We start from the raw sequence: 19,476 nt of genomic DNA, 5'->3' as shown, positions 1-19,476 counted from the left end.
AGATAGATAGATAGATAGATATAGATATAGATATAGATATAGATATAGATATAGATATATAGAGAGAAACTTTGTTTTCAGTTACAGACTGAAAATCCTTGCTTTTTCCTGTTCTCTCAACATCTTGACTGGTGGATAGAGTTGTTATTTCTCATCACAGGATATTTTCTATCCTTATACTAACAATGCAAGCCATTTTATTTTTTTTTAATCTAGAAAAAAGAAGTGGGCCCAATACCCTAGAATATAGCTATGCATAAATAAGGATAAACTGATAGAAAAATTCAAGTTGAAGAGTAGAAAGTTTACAGAGTTCATATTATGTCACCTGAAAATTTTTTTTTGTAAAAGACACAGTAATTGAGTCTGTTGAGGAAGCAAAAAGAATTGCAGTTGAATTTAGCTGATCAAGAAAATAGCAATTCATATAGGCATTTGACAAAAGGAGAAACACATGAAGTTGATCATGAGTTGTTAGTTTTACAGACGTAACTATTGTTTGAAGCTCAAGCCTTTAGCCAAAGAACCTATATTACACCAGTTAATTATTCATGATTAGGTTTATTCAAGTCACCAGTACACCTTTGCATCCATCCCTGGAGCCTGATTATGGATAGACAGAGACCTGCTAAAGAGATGTAGGGGGAAGAACTCACCCACTGAGGAATATTCAATATGTGTCTAATACTGTGCTAGGGACTTTATATTGTCAGTTTAACAACTCTTTAAAATTGATAGAATGTTATACAATAAACTGAGGTCCAGAGCAAGAAATTAGCCCAGGTTTGCTCTTCTAATATAGTAAGACATTTTTAAAGCAATTAAAAAATGTGAAAATGTATGAAATTACACAGATAGACACACAGCAGAAAGAAATAGTAGAGAATGAGGCCTTTAAATACATGTTTATTAAACTGGACATTGCACCTGTCTCTCAAATATCTATTGAGAGATATCCAATGGATACCCAATATCCCATATCTTTAATATAATGTACTTTAAAAAGTTATTAGAAAAATATTTCATAAGAGATTCCTCCCATTAAAGAAAAAAAAAAGAAACAGCTGCTTAGGTGTCATGTGAACTTAACCCCCTTAGGGTTGAATGTTTTAATTTATAGAAGAGGAAGAACAAGCCTCATTTACTGAGGCCTTTTGTGCATGTGCCTGTTTAGTTGCTCAGTTGTTTCTGACTCTGTGCAACCCCATGGGCTGTAGCTGGCCAGTCTCCTCTGGCCATGGGTTTCTCCAGGCAAGAATATTGATGTGGGTTGCCATTTCCTCCTCCAGGGGATCTTCATTATCCACGGATCAAACTTGTGTTTCTTTCCTGCACTGGCAGGTGGGTTCTATACCACAAGCATCACCTGGGAAGCCTGAGGCATTTTATGAGGGATAGCTAATTAATACATTTTACTTTAAGCATTCAAAGTGTTTACTGATTAAGTGCCCTCAAATATAAGCAGCTAAATAAAATTTTAAATATTTCATTAAATTGGAAAACTTTTACTAAAAACTAAATATATTAGTACTTTCAGATTGTGTTTATATAAATTATTTTGATATTTTAATACCTCTATTCTCTCACATTATTAATCTCAATACTGAGTATAGATGAAGACTGTAATTACTAAAAATGTAAGTAAAACCTTAAATATTATGTTTTACTATCACATATATATATATAACATAATAAAATATTATAGATCGTAATATCATCTATATAGTTTTGGTATGGATTGAATGTTTGCACCCCTCCTGCTTGCCCATCCCAATCTATAGTTGAAACCCTACCTATGAATGTGATGGTATTAGGAGGTCGGACTTTTGGAAGTAAATTAAAATCTGTGTGTGCTTAGTCATTCAGTCATGTCTGACTCTTTGCAACCCCATGGACTGCAGCCTGCCAGGCTCTTCTGTCCATGGGGATTCTTAAGGCCAGAATACTGGAGTGGGTCACCATGCACTCTGCCAGGGTATCTTCCCAATTCAGGGAATGAACCCAGGTCTCCTGCATTGCAGGGGGATACTTTACCAGCTAAGCCACAGAGAAGCCCAAATTAGGATCAAATGAGGTCATAAGGGTGGAGCTCTAGTAATGAGGTTAGTGCTCTTAGAGTTACGGGAGAGCATGTGACTTTCTGCTCTCAGTGAAATTACAATGAGAAGCTGGCAACCTGCAATTGGAAAGTGAACGCTGATCTTGGACTCTCAGCCTTCAGAACTGTGAAGAATAAATTTCTATTCTTCTTAAGCTATGATTCTGTTATAGCCATCCAAATTGACTGACACATTTTATATTCTTATCTATTCATATAAGAAATAAATGCACTATGTATTAACTTTGTGAAACAGCTGTTACTTTAAACAAATGTTTTAAGTTTCATTAATTGAAAAAGTTATTGAGTAATTTTTGTATTACAAATGCTGTCATACAGAGATTGATAATTATAATACCTGTTTTTAAGGTGCTCACTGTTTAGCTTCTACTAAGACAAACACAAAAATAACATTTGGTGTAAGCTGAGAAATAAGTGACTAATAGAACTTTTGGAATATCTTATTCCAAAAGCAAAAGCAAAATAATTTACTTAAAGCATTCTGAATCAATGAGATGTAGGAAACAACGCGAATAGAGCTGAGTGAGAGTATATAAGAGCTTCCCAGATGGCACAGTGGTAAAGAATCTGCCTGCCTGTGTAGGTGACACAGGAGAGGTGGGTTCCATCCCTGGGTCAGAAAAATCCCCTGGAATAGGAAATGCAACCCACTCCAGTATTGTTTCCAAACTTTGCTGCTGCAAAGGTGGTACACTCAATATGCCAGCAAATTTGGAAAACTCAGCAGTGGCCACAGGAAAAGGTCAGTTTTCATTTCAATCCCAAAGAAAGGCAATGCCAAAGAATGTTCAAACTACCACACAGATGCACTCATCTCACTTGCTAGCAAAATAATACTCAAAATTATCCAAGCCAGGCTTCAACATTACATGAATCGTTCCTTCCAGTTGTTCAAGCTCAATTTAGGAAAGGTTGAGGAGCCAGAGATCAAATTACCAACTTCCATTGGATCATAGAAAAAGCAAGAGAGTTCCAGAAAAACATCTACTTCCGCTTTATTGACTATGCCAAAGCCTTTGACTGTGTGGGTGGATCACAAAAGTTTCTCTCCACAGTCCCTCTAAAACTGAGGTCTGTGGTGGGGCTGAAATCTTAAATCCCCTAACCACACGGATGGTTTCCCTGGAAACCTGTCTCCATCTTGTGGCTATTTAAGGACTTTATAAAAAATAGATGTATTAGCATAAATGATTGAAAGGAGCTTTTATGAATATCAAAAGACAATTCATTAACCCTTATTGCTATGGTGCAATTTCAGGAACTGAGGACAAAATAGAAAACATTTTAACAAAGATACCCGTATGGTTCTTATCATTTAGGAAATTACAAGGGTTAGGAAATGCTCCCAGTAATGGGGATGAAGATGAAATACATACATACATATTTTAAATTTTAAATATCAGTCTGGAAACCTGCTTTCTCAAATCTTGACTGTTTGTAGAACCAGAATGTAGTCTTTTTCTTCTCAGTCAAGAGTCTTCCACAAGCTTTATTTACACAGTTTTCTATTTCTTTTTTATGCCTCCTGACTTGAAATAGCAAATGCCCTGAGGGGCAAAAAATGTAATAAATGTAGAGTTCACCTCTATATATGGTCATCACTTGGTATCTGCAGGCATTTGTCCCAGGACCCCCTGCAGATACCAACATCTGAGGATATTGAAGTCTCTATGTAAAATAACATAGTGCTTGCATGTCAAGTCTCTTCAGCCATGTCCAACTCTGTGAGACCCTATGAACTGCAACTCACTAGGCTCCTCTGTCCATGGGATTCTCCAGGCAAGAATACTGGAGTGGGTTACCATGCCCTTGTCTAAGGGAATCTTCCAGACCCAGGGATCGAATCCCACGTCCTACATCTCCTGCATTGGCAGATGGGTTCTTTACCACTAGTGCCACCTGGGAAGCCCCAGATAGCCTAGTGCTATTTGCATATAACCTATGCACATCCTCCCTTATAAATTCTTTCTCAATTACTTACAATACCTAATGCAATGTAAATAGTTCCCTGCAAGCAGCAAATTCAGGTTTTGATTTTGGAACTTTCTGTATTTTTTTTCCCAAATAATTTCAAGCATCTATTAAATGCATAGGTGCAGAGCCAGTTCACATAGAAGGTCTAGTGTATTTCACCTCTTAGCCCTTTGAGACTAATGGGCTTGATTAGTTTCCAAATCACTTCTTTTTACTTTTTTCAAATGTATGTCATTATTTTAAGTGAAATTACAAACTACTTCCTCACACCAGAATATAGACTTTCCACAAATACATATATGGCAAAATTTGATTTTTTTCCTGATAAAACAAAAAGCTTTTAGTCATGCTAAAAAGTGTGTGTTTCATTGACAAGTAAATTACAACCATGCATATCATACTTGGCTTTGAAATGAATTGCATATTAAAATGTAAGTTGGATGTGCTATTTCAGTCAACACTAGATAAAACTTTCTGACATGATGTTTTGATATATAAAATTTTAATAAATAATAACAGTATGTAAAAGTTTTTAAAATCAGGATAAAAGACAAATTATATTTGATATGATTCTTAATATGACTGGGTTTAAAACTTCCATTTACTATTTGTTTTCTATTTGCCCATATATCTTCTCTGGTTGCTTTGTTATTTATAGTATACGTTCGTAGCTTCACCTGGTCTATCTTCGAGGGATATTCTACTTCAGTGTTAGTACTAACAGCTTAGAACACTGTACTTCCATTTCTCTTCTCCTGACATTTATATTATTATTGTTTTACTTTTGATATATTATGAATCCCACAATACATTGTCATTTTTATTTAAATAATTGGAGTTTTTAAAATATTTAAATATTTATTTTTAAAAAAGTCTTTTATGCTTAACAGTATGATAATCAATATCAGGTGGCCTTAAACCTGAAACTGGTCAGGACCCTTCTGGGATAGACATTCTCTCCATGACCTCCTAGCCGAATACTCCCCACCTCTTGTTTGTAGAAAAGTTTTAGCCTACTTGTCGTTCAGTTGCTCGGCTGTGTCCATCTCTTTGCGACCTCATGGACTGCAGCACACCAGGCTTCCCTGTCATTCACTATCTCCCAGAGTTTCCTCAAACTCATGTCCATTGAGCTGGTGATGCCATCTAACTATCTATCCTCTGTTGCCCCCTTTTCCTCCTGCTCTTAATCTTTTCCAGCATTAGGGTCTTTGCATCAAGTGGCCAAAGAATTGGAGTTTCAACTTTAGCATCAGTGGTGGTGGTTTAGTTGCTCAGTTGTGTCCGACCCTTTGTGACCCGATGGACTGTAGATCATCAGGCTCCTCTGTCCATGGGATTTTCCAGTCAAGAATACTGGAGTGGGTTGTCATTTCCTTCTCCAGAAGATCTTCCTGGCCCAGGGACCGCACACACATCTCTTGTGTTTGCTGCTTTGGCAGGCATATTCTTTAATGGACTGAGCCATGACAGAAGCCTTGAGCATCATTCTTTCCAGTGAATATTCAGGATCGATTCCCTTTAGGATTGACTGGTTTGATATCCTTGCTGTCCAAGGGACTCTCAAGAATCTTCTCCAGTACCACAGTACAAAATCATCAGTTCTTTGGTGATCAACCTTCTTTATGCTCCAACTCTTACATCTATACAAGACTACTGGAAAAATCATAGATTTGATTATATGGACCTTTGTGAGCAAAATGATGTCTTTGCTTTTTTAATAAGCTGTCTAGGTTTGTCATAGCTTTTCTTTCAAGAAGCAAGTGTCCTTTAATTTCACAGATGCAGTCAATATCTTCAGTGATTTTGGAGCCAAGGAAAATAAAGTCTGTTACTATTTCCATTTTTTCCCAATCTATTTGCAAAGAAGTGATGGGGCTGGATGCGATAACCTTCATTTTTTGAATGTCAAGTTCTAAACCAGCTTTTCTCACTCTCCTCTTTCACCTTCATCAAAAGACTCCTCAGTTCCTCTTCACTTTCTGCCATAAGGGTGGTGTCATCTGCAGGTCTGAGGTTATTGGTATTTCTCCAGGCAATCATGATTCCAGCTTGTTGCTCATCCAGCCCAGCATTTCTCATGATGTACTCTGTATATAAGTTAAATGAGCAGGGTGACAATATACAGCCTTGATGTACTCCTTTCCCTATTTTGAACCAGTCTGTTTTTCCATGTCAGGTTCTAACTGTTGCTTCTTGATCTACATACAGATTTCTCAGGAGGTAGGTTAAGTGGTCTAATATTGCCATCCTTTTAAGAATTTTCCACAGTTTGTTGTGATCCACAGTCAAAATGTGAATTGAATCGCCAGTCTATGTCTGACGCAGGATGCAGCATGCTTGGGGCTGGTGCATGGGGATGACCCAGAAAGATGTTATGGGGAGGGAGGTGGGAGGGGGGTTCATGTTTGGGAATGCATGTAAGAATTAAAGATTTTAAAATTTAAAAAATAAAAAACTAAAAAAAAAATTAAAAAAAAAAGCTTTAGCATAGTCAATGAAGCCGAAGTAGATTTTTTTTTTTTCTGGAATTCCTTTGCTTTTTCTATGAGCTAAAGGATGTTGGCAATTTGACATCTGATTCTTCTGCCCTTTCTAAATCCAGCTTGTATATCTGGAAGTTCTCAGTTCGTGTTGTTGAAGCCTAGCTTGAAGGACTTTGAGCATTACCTTGCTAGCATGTGAAAAGAGTGCAACTGTGCAATAGTTTGGATATACTTTGGCATTCCCTTCTTTGGGATTGAAATGAAAACTGACCTTTTCAAGTCTTATGGCCAGTTCTGAGTTTTCCAAATTTGGTAGCATATTTCACAGCATCATCTTTTTTGACTTGTAATAACACATCTGGAATCCCATCACCTTCACTAGCTTTGTTTGTAGTGATGCTTCCTAAGGCCCACTTAACTTCACACTTCAGGATGTCTGGTTCTAGGTGAGTGATCACACCATCACGGCTGTCCAGGTCATTAAGATCTTTTTTGTATAGTTCTTCTATGTATTCTTGCCACCTCTTCTTAATATCTTCAGCTTCTGTTCGTTCCATACAATTTCTGTCCTTTATTGTGCCCATCTTTGAATGAAATGTTCCCTTAGTATCTCTAATTTTCTTGAAGATATCTCTAGGCCTCCTAGGCCTTCCTCAAATCCCAAAGAAATCATCAGAAAAATGAAAAAAAAATGCACAAGCAAAGAAAAACAGTCAAGTAAGATAAAATAATAATAGTTTACCCATAAAACAATGTCAAGGACCTTTAGTTCCTCTTCAAAGCATATCCTTGGGTTGTTTTCTAGATAAATTAAAACTTCTACCATTTGGAAGAAGTTAACCACATGCTGATCACAAGCACATAGTCCCTATACCAATTAGAATCAGAAAGTTGGTAATGTTAACTCCTAAAATACCACCTGTTACCTCACCACCAAACAATCAGAAGAATGTTTACGAGCTGGTCAGGCAACCCACAACCTTCATCCCTAATATTGCCTTAAAAATTCCTTCGCTGAAAGCCGTTGGGGATTTTGGCCCTTTTGAGCATGAACTACCCATTCCCCATGTTTAGCCCCACATTGTCCCTTGTAATAAGCCCTGTACTTTCCTTCACTACAACCCCGTGTCAGTAGATTGGTTTTACTGCAAGTGGTATTGGAGAAGACTCTTGAGAGTCCCTTGGACTGCAAAGAGATCCAACCAGTCCATTCTGAAGGAGATCAGCCCTGGGATTTCTTTGGAGGGAATGATGCTAAAGCTGAAACTCCAGTACTCTGGCCACCTCATGAGAAGAGTTGACTCACTGGAAAAGACTGTAATGCTGCGAGGGATTGGAAGCAGGAGGAGAAGAGGACGACAGAGGATGAGTTGGCTGGATGGCATCACTGACTCGATGGACGTGAATCTGAGTGAACTCCGAGAGTTGATGATGGACAGGGAGGCCTGGCGTGCTGCGATTCATGGGGTCTCAGAGTCGGACACGACTGAGCAACTGAACAGAACTGAACTGAGGCAAGCGAACCCAAGATAGCTTCAGTAATATTTTCTTTTGTAAGAAAACTTTTTTTTTGTATTATTTTAATTCTTTGACATTTCTTACAATGCGATTAATCTTTTCAGCCCTTACATATCTTAAAATATCAAATAATAGGTTGATTTTGTTTTGTTTTTCCTCTAGTACTTTAAAGATGTTGCTCCACTGCCTTCTTGCTTTCACTGTTTTTGATAATGGAATTAAAACTTTGTATTTAAAGCTAAACTTATATAATTAAATTATAGCTAAAGTTCTAGTACCTTTGTCAATGGCTTGTGTTTTTTTCAAACTTTGGACAAACATTGCATTAAAATCAAGTCTATATTTGGATACCAATATTTATTCAGTAAAAATTAGTCAAACACATTTAAAAATAATATCCTCTATGAACAGAAAGAATTAAGATCCTGCAAATACTCCAAATGTCAAATAAATAATAGCAAGGTCTAGTACAACTTTCACAGAATCAAGTCTACAGTAAGTAAAGTAAGTTATTCTATAAAAATATTGCCTGTAAAATCAGAGTCTTAAGATTTTTCTTGTTTTCTCTATAAATTGAGAATGGCTATTGACAAATAGCCTGGGAGGGAAAAAGTTAAGGAATCAATCCTCTTAAATGTAGCTGACCTTCATCACAGACAAAATAAAAATTCTCAAAAGTAGGAAATTTTAGATTTCCTTTATATAGTCAAATTCTTCTCATTTGTGTTAACTGAAAGATAAGTTGAAACTTGCTAAAATGATTACTATTAAAAGAAAACTAATGAATAAGAAGTGACCATTTTCTCATATTTTGCCTCTATAAACCTTAAAGATTTTTTCCTCATATCAAGTTAAAATCTGCTTTTTCCTTTCCTTCCCAGTAACTTCTTTCTATTAACCTCATTTCAATCTTCTGCTACACAGAAGATTTCACTACTTGACTGGTCTCAGTATGAGCTGGCAGTTGCTCCCTTTCTCAAAATAATGTTCTCTGGTCTTTTCACAAAAGCTAAAATATCATTTTAGATGATAGATAGATAGATGTATTTCTTAAAGAGGGCACTATTGAAATTTGGGGAGAGATAGTTCTTAACTGTATGGAATTCACCAATGTAATGCCAGATACTTAGCATTCTTGCTCCTTTTCTTAAATTCCAAGTGACATTTATCGTGACGACAAAACAGCCCTCATGCATTTCTAAACATCCCCTGGGTTTGGTATATTTATGATTGAAACCACAAGCATCCTTAGCCTATTAACACTTTTCTGAATGAATTCCAGCTTTTCACAAAACTAATGTCTTCCTAGAACTGAGTGAAATATAAGTTACAGAACATAGGGGAATTATCCTTTTATTTTTTCTTCTGGATACTATATCTATGTCATTGAGTCAAACTGTTTATATTCTATTTTAAAACATATTGATCTCATAGTCAATTTAATTTCCAAGGTCATTTTTACATGTGCTATTGTTAAGTCTTATAGCTCCAACTTTTGGTATGGGTGATTGCACCAAAGAGCAAGGGTTTTATATTTAGTCCCACTATATGTTTTTTGGACAAATTGCTCAACTTTTTCAAACTTTTGAGGACATCATGTTGTCACACAGGTTACTGCTTAGTGTTTATCACAAGTCTACCTCTATTCCAATACAGAGGTTTTTTATTTAATGTTTCCCATCAAAATTTTAATGGAAATTATCTGATAACCTAGCCTACTTAACTAGGGATACTCTATTTTCTTCTTAGCAGTATAAGCTATAATTATTTTGTATGTTTTGTTTATGTCCCTCACATGTTGATGTTAGCTCTCTGAAGGCAGACATTTTTCCTTAATCAGTGTTTGACCCTTAGCGTGCAGCAAATGATTAGTCCACACTTGTTGCCTAGAGAGATTTTTCATCCAATATATGAGATCTTCTTACAAGTTTATTCATGTAAGAAAAAAATTGTCCCAATAATTCATGGAAACCAAAGGCAGATCACTGTAGTTGTTTGAAAATTTCAGGCAAAACTAACTTGTTAGAATAATTTGGGTATGGTAGTTCATCAGTTTGGAATTCAACTGTCTATAATATTAGCGCTAAACATCTGATATTTTCCTGGCTGTCAACTTTTTAAGTAAATCATAGAAAAATATTTAAATAAGCAATTTGCTTTTGCTAACAAAATAAAGGTCGAAGTGGCATGTGTTCCTTCTGAGTAGAAATTTAAAGCATCAGTATTTGCTGCATTCTCTTCCTCTTTAATGATACTCTACAAAACAAATAACTAGATGGAACACTGTCAGTCTTAGTCTCTGACTACACTAGACAGTGAACCTTTCCAACCCAAGTCAGATGTGTAGCTTAAGTAAGAAACACATTATTGGGAAGCAACTGTCTTGTAGTTGTTTTGTCCTAGAGTATATTTTCATGGGATTTATATGGGAACACTCCAGGATAATGTAAGTAGTAAATAAGTTTCCTCTACAGAGAAACTGGGCAGATTTGCTTGTAATTGCTTTTATAATAATGGGGTTTTTCTAAGCTCAGGTTTCCTCATTTGGCATAGACTCATTGTGTATGCTGAGTAGACCTGAGACACTTGTCGTCATCTTCTCAGGACTTGCAGAGAAAGAGTAACTGATACAAACTTAGCTCATGCAGTCTCTTGTGCTTTGAGTAGTAAATACCTTGCCTCTAACCCAGGAATCTTGTGTGTTCTGCCAGCATATGTGAAAATGTTATAGTTTACTTCATTAGCTTGATAAAAAGGTAAAATCTCAGGCCCTTCATGGTTCTCTATTTTTGTCTTATTTTAAGATATCGTGATTTGGGAGGAGTCATTTGTTACTGTAAAATAACCTGAAGTATTCTAATGCACTAACCATTGATATCTCCTTTAGCATTTATGTTCATCTTTATAACATTAGTTTGGGCTTTGTTAGCAGTATTACAAGTTAAGGATAGATGAGACAAATGATCAGAGAAATGTTCCAGGATGCATTAGAACATGGAAATTGGGATGCAGCCCCTAGGCTACAGTATTGATCAAGATTGTGGTCTGTTATGTATAAACTTACATTTTGTAATTGAAGGAACCAAAGATATCAGTAACTTCTTGAGCAATCCAGATTATTAGAAAACATTTGAGTTGGATATTAGATATATGAAAGGTAATAAGAGATATTACAGACATAAGATTTTAAATATAAGAAAATGGAAGTTCAGATATTAAATGACTTTGACAGTAATCAGGCAGTTATTAAATGACTCAGATCTACTAGCCAAGTTACCCAGTTACTCATCATGGTTGATTTCCCTTAATATACTACTGTCTTTATTCCTTTACATAGTTCCCTCATTCGCCCATTCAATGAGTGTTCTCTTGTTGAGTACATTCTATGGGCCAAATAGTATACACAGTAACAAAGACACAGTTTCATCATTATGAAGTTTCAGTCATTGGTCTATAAATTGGAGACATATTTCTATAGATGGGGTCCAAAAACCTTTACAATAATACCATGTAATTGATTAGACCAGAAACTAATTCTTAAGGGACTTTCTAGTTGGAGGTTGTTATGTAAACTTACAGTCTTCTATTTACCCTAATTATGAGAATACAACATTGTTTAGACTTCCTTGGGTTTCATAGAGAATGTAATTCATATAGTGCTTTATATTAAAAAAGCCATGTGTTAGTTTATTTACATATTAATTGTAACACATAGTCAATACACAACAGAAAAAAGATCATGAGTATCATTGTCAGACGAACCAGAAGTAAATAGAGTACAGATATCTATACTGCAGACTTGAACATTTACCTACCCTCTTGAAAGTTTTTCATCAGGAAATGGAGATACTTAATCAGCTTGATAATATACAACTTTTGGCACATTCTAAAACAGAATACATATTGATTATCTTTTATTTTTATGAAGCCACTTTTGAATGAAGAAAAGCAAATGTTCCTTATATAGTCAACATGTATTCAGTACATGGGCTACCTTGCAATTGTACAGCCAGTTATGGTTCCCAGCTTCACAAGATTTATTTCACTTGATCTTCACAACAAAAATTGTGATGTTCGAATAATAAGCTTATAACAAAAGTCCAAAATATCTATAACAAATTTCCTGTGTGGAATTATAAATTTGCTGTAGAATATAACTTATCAAGCATGACATAAATATGACATAAAGTAGAACAAGGGAACTTATATAAACAAAGAAACCCGGAGGTCCAGAAGAGGGTGACATCATATCCTATTTAGCCACAAAGATTTTAAGAAAGAGGGTGGATAACACTATCATTCTACAACACAGAGAGCTAGAGATAATATGTAGTTTTTGTTTGTGAGGTTGTCTACAAATCCTAGAAGTCATGTATATCCTGAGTGACTGAGAATTTAGTTAATATAACTATTCTGTAATATAATGTAAACCTCAGCTTTTAAACTTCATCTCACAGTTCTGTGTTACTGAACTAAATACAACAATAAATGTAATCCATATACTGCTCTCTGTGGCCAAACAGGTGCAGAAATGTTTGAAAGCCTTCTCAGGAAGGAATGTATGGTTTGTGCTGCCTCAGTTCAGTTCAGTTCACTTCAGTCGCTCAGTCGTGTCACACTCTTTGTGACCCCATGAATCGCAGCACACCAGGCCTCCCTGTCCATCACCAACTCCCACAGTTCACTCAAACTCACATGCATCAAGTCAGTGATGCCATCCAGCCATCTCATCCTCTGTCTTCCCCTTCTCCTCCTGCCCCCAATCCCTCCCATCATCAGAGTCTTTTCCAATGTGTCAACTCTTTGCATGAGGTGGCCAAAGAATTGGAGTTTCAGCTTCAGCATCAGTGAACACCCAGGACTGATCTCCTTTAGGATAGAATAGTTGGATCTTCTTGCAGTCCAAAGAACTCTCAAGAGCCTTGTCCAACACCACAATTCAAAAGCATCAATTCTTCAGCGCTCAGCTTTCTTCACAGTCCAAATTTCACATCCATACATGACCACTGGAAAAATCATAGCTTTGACTAGATAGACATTTGTTGGCAAAGTAATGTCTCTGCTTTTTAATATGCTATCTAGGATGGTCATAACTTTCCTTCCAAGGAGTAAGTGCCTTTTAATTTCATGGCTGCAATCACCATCTGCATTCATTTTGGAGCCCCCCAAAAGAAAGCCTGTCACTGTTTCCAGTGCTTCCTCATCTATTTGCCATGAAGTGATGGGACCAGATGCCGTGATCTTAGTTTTCTGAATGTTGAGTTTTAAGCCAACTTTTTCCCTCTCTTTCACTTTCATCAAGAGGCGTTTTAGTTCCTCTTCTGGCATTAAAGTGTTATTATCCATGTATCTGAGAGCACAAAGAGTATAATACAGAAAGGACTTTTGAGGAAGTAAAATTAGTTTTTAAAAAGATATTGAAATTATATGTGCACATATTTGTATTGTGTAGATATTATAAACAGGTAAATAAGTACATCCTAATTCTTAGTTCTTTATAAACATGGTGATGCTGGAATATTACTAGGTATCCTGGAGTTATCTACACTCTTGGAATTAGTTTGGGAAGATTGCCTAAAAGGGATAAAGTGTGGGCAGAGGTATTTCAATCATCTTTAGAAATTCCAGTATGAATTTGGCTTAAATGATTTGATTGATTTCTTAAAAATGTCCTTGCCAACGTCAAGCTAGTTGGAGAGATTGTACTATATTTGTACCATCCTTGCATTTCCTAACTGGATCAGGAAAAAGACAAGGCAGATTATTTTGTCATTAAATTTCAGATAAGGAAATTATGATGAAAGTCAGTATTCTTTAAAAAAAAAAAAAATAGTTGATGCGAAAGGGCAAACCTATGAATCTACCCAGCTGTAGAATCCTTCAGGGATGAAAGACCAAAAGAATGTGGTTCTGATAGCATATTTACCATTGATGTGAATAATAATCTCTTTATCCCTGGAGACTACTTTCATTGCAGATATTATCATTGAAAAAGGGCTTTAATTCAGACATGTCTAATTACACTATAGGTTAATTCTATTAACTAGAAAATCTCCAAAGGACTTTAACATTTCTGACTATTAAATGTTTGAGTGGTCTAACCACATTGCTAATGATTGCCTTTCATTACACAGAGAAACTATTTGATAAATTTGCTCTTCCTTCTAGAACCCTGGGAGGAAGACTTGATTTTGAGGGCAAAGATAATTTATTGCAATTATCTTTAATGCATGATAAAGATGCTAGTATTATGTATAGTCTGTGTTTTTCCCAATGATTGCTTCTTTTGCTATTGTCATTCTCCTGTGTAGGCATAAAGAGCCTATTATTAGTAATAAAACAAATAATGATAAAATAAATGCTCTTCCTTACTCATAAGTATAGGAAAGGCTCATTTGCAGTATTGATGGAGTCAGAAAGTTTTCTTTCATTTAGGCCATCCTGTTATACTAGACAATTACTAATGTGCCCGAATGTGGTTATTTTTCTTTTTCAACATTTCAGCATTGGTCTAGACACATTAGAACAATTAAACAGTTAAGATTCATTATAGTTGTTTGTTATGGCTCTGCCTGAGCACTTAACGAACCTTTATTTTCATGTCGAAGAATGTTATATCCCATTTCTATTCCTCTTCTCACAACTTTGGAAATATCCTATTCATCATTTAATTCAGTGTTTTTAGTCAGTACTAAATTAGATTTCAGGACAGTGCAAACCACTGGAGAGAAAAATGCCAATAAAAAATAGTGCCTTATATTCACAGATTTACAACTTTTTGAATGAAGTAGGCTTGAACACAGATAATTCTGATGTGGAAGCCTGGAATATTCTCAGATGCAGCTGACTATTTGAGGTTGCCCTGAAATTGGAACCTAAGTATTTGTAGCTAGTTTCAGGAAAAACAAATCAGTTCAAAATAAGGAAGAGTTAGAAACACTCATTGTATGGGGTTACATGACCACAGTATCTGAGATGCAGATTGGGCAAAATTTGAAAGATTTCATGTAAAGTCATGACTTTGCCCTGTATGTACAAGAGGGGATCTGTAGAAATGATAAGCAACTGCAAGTTGGAAATAGGAAAGTATAATATTTAAGACTGAAGGGTCAAATGATAAGTTTAACAAGGTAAAAATAGGATGTAACATAGGATATAGGCTGGTAATTACAGAGAAACCACAAGGGAATCTTTAAAGGTGATTAATGGTAGCTGCTTTAAAGAGAAGAAGGACAATGAGAAAAAATAGAAAAGAAATGAAGGGAGATAATAAAAAGGCTTTCCACTAAAGAAACATGGAATTATTGGAAACCATTTAAATAATCTTATTCAGAAGTTTGCCAACCCACAACCTATTCATAACTCCCTAGTACATCTATCTTACAAAAGTGATAGTGGGCCAAAAGTCTTTCATACAGTGAATGTGAAATTCAGTCATATGTCTCATTTGACCTTTTCTTGCCTGTCTCTCCTCATTATCATACTTACAGTGTTGTGATGGTCACCGTTCACAGCTCTGCCCTCAGACATGGATAGGGAAATTGTAAAAAATACTGATAGATTGAAGAATACAAGTGTAATGCCTCAAGGCTGCTAAGTGGGAGGAAAAATGACGTCTTAGGCCATCTGATTCTACTATCAGAACCAGAGTTGTGTGTTGGTCAACATGTAGGAAGGAACAAGATGAAAATGCAAGTATTAGGTAAGTATGGGGGAAAATGTGTTAGAGGGGAGAGAAAAAAGAATGAATTAAAAGCCTAAAATGTATAAACAAATAATCATGTGTTAGAAACTATTAGGGTTCTTGCCTCAGGATTAACATGCATGTCCTAATGAGAATTATTGTATATAAAGTCTCTTTATGCATAAGGCATGATACCTAATATATAATGTCTTCTGGAATCCTCTTGATAATGCATCTATCAAATATCCATATGTTTCTAGTAACCCTTTTCTTCAGACTATGTGGATCTATGTCCTCTTTTATGCTATTCCTTATGAAAAAATAAGAGTCACAATTATCATTTAAGAGGATATTTATTAAAGTCAACTCAAAGCTACTTGTTACAAAGAAATGTATATATCAAGCAAATTAAGTTTTCGAATTTTAGCAGTCTCTGTATTGCTGCTGCTGCTGCTAAGTATTGCTGGTGTCTCTAAAATAATTCACCTTTAATCACAACCTTTCCATAATCACCAAGAACCAAGTATCTTCTCTCTGATAAGGAACCAGGAAAGAGCACTATAGATGTGTATTCCTGAATGCAGTTTTTCAGTTCTGGAGAAATTAAAGGCTAACACTTAAAATGGCCCCAGACATTGCTAATTAGCCAGCAGAAATAGATGATTTCACAATTCTAACTTTTGCTAAGAATTCAGACATTGGTAAAGCCAGTTTTCAGCTCAGCCACAAGCAGCCAGCAAAAATGTCCAAACTTGGTTATCACTGTAAGTTAAGTTTGCATTATACAAGGGGATATAGGAGAAAAATGAGAGATTAAGATCATGTGTTATTCAAAAAACAAATGAAATTTAGAAAATCTCCATTTTTTTCCTTCAGTTAAGATATCTTAACCTTACAGTTAGAAACCTAATTCTCTGACATAAAGCAATTTATTAAGATTATAGGTAATACTAATAATCAATATTCTCAGTGGCAAATGGTGTGCTTTTACATTATGCTAGTGGGTACTTGTGCACAGGGAGGTGTGTAAAGATATAATAACTCTAAGGCATGCCTTGTGGACTGCTACAGTGTTAAAGAGAAGGTGAGAAAAGATAAAAGTGAACTTCCTTTGTTTCTTCTGCCCCCCATCTTTCATTACCAATACTGTTCTCTAGGTCTGAGGCCATTCACATTAACAACCCCTGAAACTTTCCTCCCCCAGGTCTTTTCATGAAAGTTATTTAGTGTCACATTGGGTCAGTTCAGTTCATTCACCTGCTCAGTCATGTCTGCCTCTGCGACCTCATGGACTGCAGCATGCCAGAACCCCCTGCCCATTGCCAACTCCCAGAGTCTACTCAAACTCATGTCCATCGAGTCAATGATGCCATCCAACCATCTCATCCTCTATCATCCCCTTCTCCTCCTGCCTTCAATCTTTCCTGGCATCACAGTCTTTTCAAATGAATGAGTCAGATCTTCGCAGGAGGTAGCTGAAGTATTGGAGTTTCACCTTCAGCATCAGGCCCTCCAATGAATACTCAGAACTGATTTCCTTTAAGATTGACTAGTTGGATCTCCTTGCAGTCCAAGGGACTCTCAAGAGTCTTCTCCAACACCGCAGTTCAAAAGCATCAATTCTTTGGTTTTCAGCTTTCTTAATAGTCCAACTCTCACATCCATACATGACCACTGGAAAAACCATAGCTTTGACATGACATTGGCAAAGTAATGTCTCTGCTTTTGAATATGCTGTCTAGGTTGGTCATAACTTTGATTCCAAGGAGGAAGCATCTTTTAATTTCATGGCTGCAGTCACCATCTGCAGCGATTTTGGAGCCCCCAAAAGAAAGTCTGTCACTGTTTCCAGTGCTTCCTCATCTATTTGCCATGAAGTGATGGGGCCAGATACCATGATTTTAGTTTTCTGAATGTTGAGCTTCAAGCCAACTTTTTCACTCTCCTCTTTCACTTTCATCAAGAGGCTCTTTAGTTCCTCTTCACTTTCTACCATAAGGGTGGTGTCATCTGCATATCTGAGGTTATTGATATTTCTCCCGGCAATCTTGATTCCAGCTTGTGCTTCTTTCAGCCCAGCGTTTCTCATGATGTACTCTGCATAGAAGTTAAATAAGCAGGGTGACAATATACAGCCTTGATGTACTCCTTTTCCTATTTGGAACCAGTCTGTTGTTCCATGTCCACTTCTAACTGTTACTTCCTGACCTGCATACAGATTTCTCAAGAGGCAAGTTAGGTGGTCTGGTATTCCCATCTCTTTCAGAATTTTCCACAGTTTATTGTGATCCACACAGTCAAAGGCTTTGGCATAGTCAATAAAACAGAAATAGATGTTTTTCTGGAACTCTCTTGCTTTTTCGATGATCCAGCAGATGTTGGCAATTTGATCTCTGGTTCCTCTGCCTTTTCTAAAACCAGCTTGAACATCTGGAAGTTCAGGGTTCACATATTGCTGAAGCCTGGCTTGGAAAATTTTGAGCATTACTTTACTAGTGTGTGAGATAAGTGCAATCATGCAGTAGTTTGTGCATTCGTTGGCATTGCCTTTCTTTGAGATTGGAATGAAAACTGACCTTTTCCAGTCCTGTGGCCACTGCTGAGTTTTCTACATTTTATTTTCTTCTTTACCTCCACCATAGTTTGGAAGTTTCTCCAGGGGACCTTCCTGACCCAGGAATCGAACCTGGGTCTCCTGCATTGCAGGCAGACACTTTACCATCTGAGCCACCAGGGAAGCCCCCACCATAGTTTGGCCCCAGGTAAATAAGAGGGAGAGAACACAGTTCCACCTATCAATGGAAAATTGGATTAAAGATTTACTGAACATGGCCCCGCCCATCAGAACAAGACTCAGTTTCCCCCTTAGTCAGTGTCTCCAATCAGGAAGCTTCCATAAGCCTCCTATCCTTTTCCATCAGAGGGCAGACAGACTGAAAACCACAATCACAGAAAACTAACCATGACCACATGGACCACAGCCTAGTCTAACTCAGGTAAACTATGAGTCATGCCATATAGGGTCATCCAAGGCAGCAGGTCATGGTAGAGAGTTCTGACAAAACGTGGTCCACTGGAGAAGGGAATGGCAAACCACTTCAGTATTTGCCTTGTGAACCCCATGAAGAGTATAAAAAGGCAAAAAGATAGGACATTGAAAGCTTAACCCCCTAGGTCAGTAAGTACCAATATGCTACTGGAGATCGGTGGAGAAATAACTCTAGAAAGAATGAAAAGACAGAGCCAAAGCAAAAATAACACCTAGTTGTGGATGTGACAGGTGATGGAAATAAAGTCCCATGATGTAAAGAGAAATATCACATAGGAACCTGGAAAATTAGGTCCATGAATCAAGGCAAATTGGAAGTGGTCAAACAGGAGATGGCAAGAGTGAACATCGACATTTTAGGAATCAATGAACTAAAATGGACTGCAATGGGTGAATTTAACTCAGATGACCATTACATTTACTACTGTGGGTAACCCCTTTAGAAGAAATGGAGTAGCCATCATAGTCAACAAAAGAGTCTGTAATGCAGTACTTGGATGCAATCTCAAAAATGACAGAATGATCTCTGTTTGCTTCCAAGGCAAATCATTCAATATCACAGTCACATTGTATAGTATATGACTAAATCGTCAGAAATCTATCTAATCTCTAAATTTCTACTATTTATCTTTTCTGTGCAACTAAG

The 19,476-nt window shown here is 36.6% G+C and overlaps 1 non-coding gene across 1 annotated transcript; it reads right to left on the bottom strand.

Annotated features, from left to right (window-relative positions):
* Positions 1–18,445: 18,445 nt before the first annotated feature.
* On the bottom strand, positions 18,446–18,518 carry TRNAC-GCA (transfer RNA cysteine (anticodon GCA)). Its single transcript has one exon. It is a non-coding gene; the product is annotated as a tRNA-Cys (tRNA).
* Positions 18,519–19,476: the final 958 nt, after the last annotated feature.

Source organism: Ovis aries, chromosome 1 (genome assembly GCF_016772045.2).
Source record: "Ovis aries strain OAR_USU_Benz2616 breed Rambouillet chromosome 1, ARS-UI_Ramb_v3.0, whole genome shotgun sequence".
In the NCBI taxonomy this organism is placed as follows: Eukaryota; Metazoa; Chordata; class Mammalia; order Artiodactyla; family Bovidae; genus Ovis; species Ovis aries.
The sequence above is the reverse complement of the archived record's forward strand: the minus strand, read 5'-3'. Positions and strand labels throughout refer to the sequence as shown.